The 13,129-nt window shown below is 51.5% G+C and overlaps 1 long non-coding RNA gene across 1 annotated transcript in view; it reads left to right on the forward strand.

Annotated features, from left to right (window-relative positions):
- Window positions 1–13,129, forward strand: part of LOC138854096 (uncharacterized) — a 418,790-nt gene that overhangs the window by 221,555 nt on the left and 184,106 nt on the right. Inside the window, exon 2 of the long non-coding RNA XR_011393295.1 lies at window positions 10,288–10,331. This is a non-coding gene — a long non-coding RNA (uncharacterized lncRNA). The remainder of the gene's footprint in view (window positions 1–10,287; window positions 10,332–13,129) is intronic.

The following is a 13,129-nucleotide window of genomic DNA, read 5'->3' on the forward strand; positions in this document are numbered from 1 at the left end:
CCACCAACACCACCACCACCACTACCACCACCGCCACCACCAACGCCACCACCACCACTACCACCACCACCAATACCACCAACACCACCACCACCACCACCACCACTACCACTACTCACCGCCACCACTCACTCAACCACCACCACCAACACCACCACCACCACGGCCACCACCACCACACCACCACCACGACCACCACCACCACTCAGCCACACCACCACACCACTCACTCACCACCACCACTCACCACCACTACTACTACCGGCCACCACTACTGCCACCACTCACTGCCACCACCACACCACCACCACTCACCACTACCGCCACCACTCATCACCACCTCACCACCACCACCACCACCGCCACCACTCATCACCACCACCACCACCACCACCACCACCACCGCCACCACCACTGTCACCACCATCACCACACCACCACCACCACCACTCACCACCACCACCACCACCACCACCACCACCACCACCACCACCACCACCGGCCACCACCACTCACACCACCACCACCACCACCACTAACACCACCACCACCGGCCACCACCACCACTCCACCACTGACCACACTACCACCACCACACTTCACTACCACTACCACTACTACCGCCACTCACTACCACCACCACCACCACCACTACTACCACTGGCCACCACCACCACCACCACCACCACCACCACCACCACCGCCGCCACCACCACCGCCACCACCACACCACCACCACCACCACCACCACACCACCGCCACCACCACCACCACCACCGCCACCACCACCACACCACCACCCACCACCACCACCACCGTCATCACCACCACCACCACCACCGCCACCACCACCACCTCACCACCGCCACCACCACCACCACCACCACCACCGCCACCACCACTGCCACCACCACCACCACCACCACTCACCACACCACTCACTGCCACCACCACTTTACTACTTCACTGCCACCACTACCACTCACCGCTACCACTACTGCTACAAACTACCACTACCATTACTTACTGCTACTACTACTACCTACTGTCATACTTACTTCATTGCTACCACTCACTATCACTTATTCGCCACCGCCACCACCAATACCCACTCACGACTACCACTCACCACTACACTATTTACTTACTGCTGGCCTCACTCTGGCTACCACCACCACCACCACCCACTACCACCACCACTACCACCACAACACCACTGCCACCACTACCACCACCACCACCACACTACCACTGCCACCACCACCACCACCACCACCACCACCACCGGGCCACCACCACCACCACCACCACCTCACCACCACTACTACCACCACACCACCACTGCTACCACTCACCACTGACTACCACCACCACTACTACTACTACCGCCACCACCACCACCACTACCACCACTACTACCACCGCTACCACCTCACCGGCCACCACCACCACCACCACCACCACCACCACCACCACCGCCACCACCACCACCACTCACCACCACCACCACCACCGCCACCACTCACCACCACTGAACACACCACTCACCACTTTCACCACCACACCACCACCGCCACCACCACCACCACACCACCACCACCACCACCACCACCACCGCCACCACCACCACCACTCACCACCACCACCACTCACCACCACCGCCACCACCACTGCCACCACCACCACCACACCACCACACTACTACCACCGCCACCAATTACCACCACCACCACCACCACTACCACCACTACCGCCACCACCTCACTGCCACCGACCACCACCACTACCACCACCACCACTTCACCACACCACCACATCACACCACCACCACCACCACCACTCAACACCACCACCACCACCGGCCACCACCACCACCACCACCACCACCACCACTCACCACCTCCACCCCGCTTCACCACCACTGGCCACCACCACCACCACCACCAATTACCTTTCAATTACTACCGCCACCACCACTGCTACCAATTACCACCACCACCACTCACCACTACCACTACCACCGCCACCACTACTGCACCACTACCATCACCACTACCACTACCACCGCCACCGGCACCACCACCACCACCACGACTCACCACCACCGCTACCACCACCACCGCCACCACCACTGCCACCACTACCACCACCACCACCACCACCACCACTACCACCGCCACCACCACTGCCACCACCACCACCACCAACACCACCACCACCACCACACCACCACTAAGTACCTACTACTCACCACTCACCACTCACTTTCTTCACTACTACACTCACTCGCCACCAATTACCACCACCACCACCACCACTACCACCACCACCACCACCACCACCACCACCACTCACCACTACTCACCGCCACCACCATCATACCACTCACTACGGACTACCACCACCACCACCACCACCGCCACCACTCACCACCACCACCACCACCATTCTCACTACCACCGCCACCACCACTGCCACCACTACTCACCACTCACCACCACCACCACCACCACCACACCACCACCACCACTCCACCACTCACCACCACCGCCACCACCACCACCACCAACACCACTCAACACCTCACACTACTCACCATGGCCACCACCACTACACAATTACCACGGACCACCACCACCACTCACCATCACCACCAGCACCAATTACTCACCACCACCAATTACCACCACCACCACCACCACACCACCTCACTGCCACCACCACTGCCACCACCACCACCACCACCACCACCACTACCACCACCGCCACCACCACCACCACCACCACTCCCACCACCACCTCACACCACCACCACCACCACCACCACCACCACCACTACCACCGCCACCACCACACTGGCCACCACTCACCACCACCACCACCTCCACCACCACCACTACCACCGCCAACCACCACCACCACTACCACCAACACCACTACTACTTACTACCATTTATCATACACTACCACCACTCACCACCACCACCACTACCACCGTCACCACCACCACCACCACCACCACCACTACCACCACCACCACCACCACCACCACCACCTACTCACTCACCACCGCCACCACCACCACCACTTTTCTCACCACCACCACCACCACCACCGCCACCACCACCACCACCACCACCACTCACCACCACTCACTGGCCGCACCACCACTGCCACCAATTACCACCACCTCACCACCACCACCACCACCGCCACCACTACCACCACCACCACCACCACTACCACCACCACCACCACCACTCACTACTACCACCGCTCCACCACTGCCACCACCTCCACCACTACCACTACCTCACTACCACCGCCACCACCACCACCACCACCACCACCACCACCACCACCGTCACACCACCACCGCTACCACCACCACCACCACCACCACCACCACCACCACCACCGCCACCACTCACCACCACCTCCACCACCACTCACTACTACCACACCAAGGCCACCACCCATCACACCACCACTAACACCAAACTACCACCACTACCACACCACCACTGCCACCACTACTACCACCACCACCACCACTACCACTACTACCACTACCGCTACCAATTACTGTCACCACCACCACTGCCACCACTACTCACTACCACCGCCACCACCACCAGTGGCCACCACCATTGGCCACCACCACCAGTGGCCACCACCATCACCACCACTGGCCACCACCGGCCACCACCACCACCACACCACCACCACTGTCACCACCACCACCACCACCACACCACCACCGTCACCACACTCACCACCACCACACCACCACCACCACCACCACCACCACACCACCACTGGCCACCACCACTAACACCACCATCACCACTACTACTACTACCGCCACCACCATCAAGCACCACTACTACTTACTACTATCATTACATTTCATATACGCACATTGCTACTTACTTACTTACTACCACCACTCACCACCACCACCGCCACCACCACTGCCACCACCATCACCACTACCACTACACGACTACTCACCACCACCGCCCACCACCACCACCACCACCACCACCACCACCACCACCACCAGCACCACTGGCCACCACCACCGCACCACCACCTCACCACTGCCCACCACCACCACCACCGCCACCACCACTGCGCCCACCACCACCACCACCACCACCACCACTCACCACTACCGCCACCACTCATCGCACCTTCCACCACCACCACCACCACTACTACCACCTCACCACCACCACCACTCACCACTACTCACACCACTACCACTCACCACACCACCACCACCACCACCACTACCACTCACCACCGCCACCACCACCGCCACCACTCACCACCACACCACCACACCACCACCACCACCACACCACCACCGCCACCACCACCACCACCACCACTCACCACCACCACCGCCACCACCACCACCACCACCACCACCACCTCCCACCACACCACCATCACTGCCACCACTCACCACACCACCCACCACCTCACCACCACCGGCCACCACTCACTGGCCACCACTCACTTTCACCACCACCACACCACCACCACTACCACTTCACCGCCACCACCACCATACCACTACCACCACCACAACCACCACCACACTACTACCGCCACCACTACTCACCACCACCACCACCACCACTACCACCACACACCACACCACCACCACCACCACCACCACCACCACCGCCACCACCACCGCCACCCACTGCCACCACCTCACCACCACCACTCACACCACCACCACCGCCACCACCATCACCACCACCACCTCACCACCACTCCTCACCACCACCACACCACACCACTGCCACCACCACCACCACCACCACCACCACCACCACCACCACCGCCACCACCACTGGCCAACACCACCCACTCACTACTCACTACCGCCACCACCACTACCACCACTGGGCTACCACTCACTACCACACCGCCACCACCACCACTACCACCACCGGGCCACCACCACTGCCACCACTACCACTACCACTCACTACCGCCACCACCACCACCACCACCACCACCACCACACCACCAGCACCACACTCACCACCACTTCACACCTGACTACACACTACTGCTACTTCACTCACATACGCACTACTCACTCACTTACCACTACTCACACCACCACCACCACCATCACACCACCACCGCACCACCACTGACCACACTACCACCACACCACCATTACTTACTTACTACATTTCACTTCATTTATTTATTTATCATACTTCACTCATTGACCATTTTATTTACTTATTTCATTTTCATATTTAATACTCATATTTACTTACGACTACCACTACTACCACACCACTCACTGCCGCCACCACATCACTACTGGCCACCACCACCACTACCACCACACCACCATCACACCACCTTCACCACCACTCACCACTCACCGCCACCACCACTCACCACCACCGCACCACCACTGGCACCACCACCACCACCACTACCACCGCCACCACCACACCACCACCACCACACCACCACCGCTGCCACCACCACCACCACTCTCACCACCACCACACCACTACTGCCACCACCACCACCACTCACCACTACCAGCCACCACCACTGGCCACCACCACCACCACCACTACTACCGCTACCACTCACTGCTACCAGGCATTACTTCATCAATACACCACACCACCACTACTACCACCGCCACCACCATTACTCACTACCACCGCCACCACTCACCACTACCACCGCACCACCACTGCCACCACCACCACTCACCACCGCACCACCACCGCCACCACCACCATATGAGCAGTAGGTCTGGAGCGTCACACAGACCAGTCGCTGGTATGAGCAGTAGTTCTGGTGCGTCACACTCAGACCAGTCACTGGTATGAGCAGTAGTTCTGGTGCGTCACACTCAGACCAGTCACTGGTATGAGCAGTAGTTCTGGTGCGTCACACTCAGACCAGTCACTGGTATGAGCAGTAGGACTGGTGCGTCACACTCAGACCAGTCACTGTTATAAGCAGTATTTCTGGGGCGTCACACTCAGACCAATCACTGGTATGAACAGTAGTTCTGGTGCGTCACACTCAGACCAGTCACTGTTATAAGCAGTATTTCTGGTGCGTCACACTCAGACCAGTCACTGTTACAAGCAGTATTTCTGGGGCGTCACACTCAGGCCAGTCACTGCAATGAGCAGTAGGTCTGGGGCGTCACACTCAGACCAGTCACTGGTATAAACAGTAGGTCTGGGGCGTCACACAGACCAGTCACTGGTATAAGCAGTAGGTCTGGGGCGTCACACTCAGACCAGTCACTGGTATAAGCAGTAGGTCTGGGGCGTCACACAGACCAGTCACTGGTATAAACAGTATGTCTGGGGCGTCACACAGACCAGTCACTGGTATAAGCAGTAGGTCTGGGGCGTCACACAGACCAGTCACTGGTACAAGCAGTAGGTCTGGGGCGTCACACACAGACCAGTCACTGGTATAAGCAGTAGGTCTGGGGCGTCACACTGAGACCAGTCACTGGTATAAGCAGTAGGTCTGGGGCGTCACACAGACCAGTCACTAGTATAAGCAGTAGGTCTGGGGCGTAACACAGAGACCAGTCACTGGGGCGTCACACAGAGACCAGTCACTGGGGCGTCACACAGAGACCAGTCACTGGGGCGTCACACAGAGACCAGTCACTGGGGCGTCACACAGAGACCAGTCACTGGGGCGTCACACAGAGACCAGTCACTGGGGCGTAACACAGAGACCAGTCACTGGGGCGTCACACAGAGACCAGTCACTGGGGCGTCACACAGAGACCAGTCACTGGGGCGTCACACAGAGACCAGTCACTGGGGCGTCACACAGAGACCAGTCACTGGGGCGTCACACAGAGACCAGTCACTGGGGCGTCACACAGAGACCAGTCACTGGGGCGTCACACAGAGACCAGTCACTGGGGCGTAACACAGAGACCAGTCACTGGGGCGTCACACAGAGACCAGTCACTGGGGCGTCACACAGAGACCAGTCACTGGGGCGTCACACAGAGACCAGTCACTGGGGCGTCACACAGAGACCAGTCACTGGGGCGTCACACAGAGACCAGTCACTGGGGCGTCACACAGAGACCAGTCACTGGGGCGTCACACAGAGACCAGTCACTGGGGCGTCACACAGAGACCAGTCACTGGGGCGTCACACAGAGACCAGTCACTGGGGCGTCACACAGAGACCAGTCACTGGGGCGTCACACAGAGACCAGTCACTGGGGCGTCACACAGAGACCAGTCACTGGGGCGTCACACAGAGACCAGTCACTGGGGCGTCACACAGAGACCAGTCACTGGGGCGTCACACAGAGACCAGTCACTGGGGCGTCACACAGAGACCAGTCACTGGGGCGTCACACAGAGACCAGTCACTGGGGCGTAACACAGAGACCAGTCACTGGGGCGTCACACAGAGACCAGTCACTGGGGCGTCACACAGAGACCAGTCACTGGGGCGTCACACAGAGACCAGTCACTGGGGCGTCACACAGAGACCAGTCACTGGGGCGTCACACAGAGACCAGTCACTGGGGCGTCACACAGAGACCAGTCACTGGGGCGTCACACAGAGACCAGTCACTGGGGCGTCACACAGAGACCAGTCACTGGGGCGTCACACAGAGACCAGTCACTGGGGCGTCACACAGAGACCAGTCACTGGGGCGTCACACAGAGACCAGTCACTGGGGCGTCACACAGAGACCAGTCACTGAGGCGTCACACAGAGACCAGTCACTGGGGCGTCACACAGAGACCAGTCACTGAGGCGTCACACAGAGACCAGTCACTGGGGCGTCACACAGAGACCAGTCACTGGGGCGTCACACAGAGACCAGTCACTGAGGCGTAACACAGAGACCAGTCACTGGGGCGTCACACAGAGACCAGTTTTCTTGAAGTTCTGTTCATAACTCGCGGGATGTTATTGAGAATAAAGAGCTGTGTGCGTATAGAAAGCTGTGTGCGTATAGAGAGCTGTGTGCGTATAGAGAGCTGTGTGCGTATAGAGAGCTGTGTGCGTATAGAGAGCTGTGTGCGTATAGAGAGCTGTGTGCGTATAGAGAGCTGTGTGCGTATAGAAAGCTGTGTGCGTATAGAGAGCTGTGTGCGTATAGAGAGCTGTGTGCGTATAGAGAGCTGTGTGCGTATAGAAAGCTGTGTGCGTATAGAGAGCTGTGTGCGGATAGAAAGGTGTGTGCGTATAGAGAGCTGTTTGTGTACGCCAAACTATTGCAGACATTAAAGTGTTTACATGCACAGTTGTTTGCGTACCTACAGTAGACAGATCCTTTCGTGTACATACAACTCTTTGATCACTTCATGTTGTGTACGTATATGGAACTTTTAACATACATAAATTTATGAGTGCATAAAATATCGTGTGCGTAAATATATGTGTAAGTACACTGAGCTGGGTGTACTCACCGAGTGGCGGGTTCAGGGGTCGAACCTTAGGCTCTTGCACCGCTTCCCAGCTTGTAAGATATGTTAGGACTAAGTCTTGCACTATATTACCCAGTCTTACTACCTAAGACTGAAAAAGACTTGCCAACACCTCATTCTTGCTCTCTTAATTCTATTTTCCCTGTTTAAAACAGTGTCTCCTTATGTACCTTCTCAGTGCTTGTATCTTTCACGTTGTAATTATGATTCCCCTGATTTTAATCTCGTCCAATGTTGGTTGGTTCATCTCCTTTACGCTCTAATCATACTACTCCTTCCTTAGTTAATGAACCAGTCTGCTTGCCACTCTCTGTACCTTGTCAAGTTCCTTTATGTACTAACCAGAGGAGAGTTGCAGGCAGGTCTAACATACTCTGAGCAAAGTCTAACTTGTGTGTACTCTTTAAAAGTTAACTTTTCTTTACATTCATAAATCATCTGTAATGTTTACAAACCTTACACATCGCACCTTGGTACCTTGAAGGTGATGATCTGTGTGTACCTTGAAGGTGATGATCTATGTGTACCTTGAAGGTGATGATCTGTGTGTACCTTGAAGGTGATGATCTGTGTGTACCTTGAAAGTGATGATCTGTGTGTACCTTGAAGGTGATGATCTGTGTGTACCTTGAAGGTGATGATCTGTGTGTACCTTGAAGGTTATGATCTATGTGTACCTTGAAGGTGATGATCTGTGTGTACCTTGAAGGTGATGATCTGTGTGTACCTTGAAGGTGATGATCTGTGTGTACCTTGAAGGTGATGATCTGTGTGTACCTTGAAGGTGATGATCTGTGTGTACCTTGAAGGTGATGATCTGTGTGTACCTTGAAGGTGATGATCTGTGTGTACCTTGAAGGTGATGATCTGTGTGTACCTTGAAGGTGATGATCTGTGTGTACCTTGAAGGTGATGATCTGTGTGTACCTTGAAGGTGATGATCTGTGTGAACCTTGAAGGTGATGATCTGTGTGTACCTTGAAGGTGATGATCTGTGTGTACCTTGAAGGTGATGATCTGTGTGTACCTTGAAGGTTATGATCTGTGTGTACCTTGAAGGTGATGATCTGTGTGTACCTTGAAGGTTATGATCTGTGTGTACCTTGAAGGTTATGATCTGTGTGTACCTTGAAGGTGATGATCTGTGTGTACCTTGAAGGTTATGATCTGTGTGTACCTTGAAGGTTATGATCTGTGTGTACCTTGAAGGTTATGATCTGTGTGTACCTTGAAGGTGATGATCTGTGTGTACCTTGAAGGTGATGATCTGTGTGTACCTTGAAGGTGATGATCTGTGTGTACCTTCAAGGTGATGATCTGTGTGTACCTTGAAGGTGATGATCTGTGTGTACCTTCAAGGTGATGATCTGTGTGTACCTTCAAGGTGATGATCTGTGTGTACCTTCAAGGTGAAAACCAATGTTAAATTCTCCTATTTTTTTTTCGTCTGATCTTTGCAATTCCATCTATGACAGTTTCTTAACTTCAATTGTTCACGACCTTGCATTTTGCTGGGATTGACTTCCAGTCGCTAGTTTTGACCATCCTTGCAACCTGTTAAAATCTTCTGTAGCCTCTATCTTTATGTTCCTCCGACAGAAATATTCCCATTAGCTTTGTGTCAACCGTAACAAAATGATTTATAAAAGTCAATTCTCTCTGGTAAGTCGTATATATTATTCATCAAGAACAGTATTGGTCCCAATGCTAAACCTTGAGGAACCTGTTCGTTGATCTGTTATTATTTTAACCTGGTGCTACTGACACTTGCTCTCTGTTTTCTCTTCCTCAGATATTTAGTGGACTACTGAGCCAGTTTGCCTGAAACAGCATTTGGTGAGTTAGATACCGTGTTAAAAACCTTATACCGTGTTAAAAACCTTATACCATGTTAAAAACCTTATTCCGTATTAATAACCTTATACCGTGTTAAAACCCTTTACCGTGTTAAAAACTTTATACCGTGTTAAAAACCTTATTCCCTGTTAAAAACCTTATCCCGTGTTAAAAAACCTTATACCGTGTTAAAAACCTTATACCGTGTTAAAAACCTTATACCGTGTTAAAAACCTTATACCGTGTTAAAAACCTTATACCGTGTTAAAAACCTTATACCGTGTTAAAAACCTTATACCGTGTTAAAAACCTTATACCGTGTTAAAAACCTTATACCGTGTTAAAAACCTTATACCGTGTTAAAAACCTTATACCGTGTTAAAACCTTGCACTCAGGATGTTGGGCACGTACATAAACTCGTAAGTGCCCCCGACCCAGCTGTCATCCCTTCCCCAGTATCCCTCTATCCCTCACCCCTCCTGCAGACCCCTCCCGTCGCTCCTCCCCTCACCCCTCCTGCAGACCCCTCCCGTCACCCCTCCCGTCACCCCTCCCGTCACCCCTCCCGTCACCCCTCCCCTCACCCCTCCCCTCACCCACCTGCAGCAGTAACACGGGGAGGGGAGAAGTTCACAGTTTACTTCACTTGTAACCTTGAAGAAAGTTAATTAAGTCTCCCTTTGTAATATTCTAAATAAAAAAACTGGAAGTAATCACTTGTTATGTTAACAGTTTGTGTTTACTGACTGTATTAAAACACGCGATACATTACTGTTCACTACTGTTGTAGCGAGACTGTTGCCTCTAACAGTAGAGGGATACGTGGTGCATTACTTCATATATGTGTTCACTGTCCGTTATGGAGAGACCAGTATCTATAACAGAAGTATGCCACCTGATACATTATCCCTGGTGCCTATAACAGTAGTGGGATACCTGATACATTACACCACACATGATTGGTGTAGCTACACAGGTGCCTATAACAGTAGTGGGATACCTGATACATTACTCCACACATGATTGGTGTAGCTACACAGGTGCCTATAACAGTAGTGGGATACCTGATACATTATTCCACACATGAGCAGAAAATCACTATTTGCAATTAATATCCAATAATATGACTTCTCTTGAGAGAGTTTTGTGGTGACCATGTCCGGCTGATATGTTATGGTCTCTGGTCTGTATTATTTATAATATTGGGAAGCTCCTTTCCCGCCCTTGTTAAATTCTGATTAATTATCTCTCCTTCCTTAACGGCTGTATGATTCCTGGAAGCTTGATGCTTCCCAGTGCTACACACAACTCCTTTCACCACCTTTTTGATATTACTAGAAATTTACCTATTCGGCACGACATATATATATATATATATATATATATATATATATATATATATATATATATATATATATATATATATATATATATATATATGTATATATATATATATATATATATATATATATATATATATATATATATATATATATATATATATATATATATATATATATATATATATATCAATTTTTCCTCAGTAACTAGTAATCATAAAGTATATATCACACTTTACTAATGCTAAGGAATGATCTGTGACTGTTGATTTCATGCTAAACGTAAATCAAATTTGAATAAAAGTCGAGAAAGTTTCTAAAATCCTGTAGTATTGAGTTTACTTACACGTTGAGAAGTTGTTTTCTTGCCAGAGGACGTAACATTTGTGTTCAGGGAACATCAATAACTTTTACGACCGCTGTAACAACGACCTTTCCTGAAGCAGAAGCTTCCTCCTACCTCAACAATTATATTTTTCAACCTGCTCTTGTGTCGTCAGTGAACTTATATCGCTGTTACATAAGTAAGTAGTTTATATAATGTGACTGTCGTTCTCAGCGTTGTTAGTTCTCTCATGTAAGTAGTTTATGTAACATGACTGTCGTTCTCAGTGTTGTCAGTTCTCTCATGTAAGTAGTTTATGTAACATGACTGTCGTTCTCAGCGTTGTTAGTTCTCTCATGTAAGTAGTTTATGTAACATGACTGTCGTTCTCAGCGTTGTTAGTTCTCTCATGTAAGTAGTTTATGTAACATGACTGTCGTTCTCAGCGTTGTTAGTTCTCTCATGTAAGTAGTTTATGTAACATGACTGTCGTTCTCAGCGTTGTTAGTTCTCTCATGTAAGTAGTTTATGTAACATGACTGTCGTTCTCAGCGTTGTTAGTTCTCTCATGTAAGTAGTTTATGTAACATGACTGTCGTTCTCAGCGATGTCAGTTCTCTCATGTAAGTAGTTTATGTAACATGACTGTCGTTCTCAGCGTTGTTAGTTCTCTCATGTAAGTAGTTTATGTAACATGACTGTCGTTCTCAGCGTTGTTAGTTCTCTCATGTAAGTAGTTTATGTAACATGACTGTCGTTCTCAGCGTTGTTAGTTCTCTCATGTAAGTAGTTTATGTAACATGACTGTCGTTCTCAGCGTTGTTAGTTCTCTCATGTAAGTAGTTTATGTAACATGACTGTCGTTCTCAGCGTTGTGAGTTCTCTCATGTAAGTAGTTTATGTAACATGACTGTCGTTCTCAGCGATGTCAGTTCTCTCATGTAAGTAGTTTATGTAACATGACTGTCGTTCTCAGCGATGTCAGTTCTCTCATGTAAGTAGTTTATGTAACATGACTGTCGTTCTCAGCGTTGTTAGTTCTCTCATGTAAGTAGTTTATGTAACATGACTGTCGTTCTCAGCGTTGTTAGTTCTCTCATGTAAGTAGTTTATGTAACATGACTGTCGTTCT

Source organism: Cherax quadricarinatus, chromosome 49, assembly GCF_038502225.1.
Source record: "Cherax quadricarinatus isolate ZL_2023a chromosome 49, ASM3850222v1, whole genome shotgun sequence".
NCBI lineage: Eukaryota > Metazoa > Arthropoda > Malacostraca > Decapoda > Parastacidae > Cherax > Cherax quadricarinatus.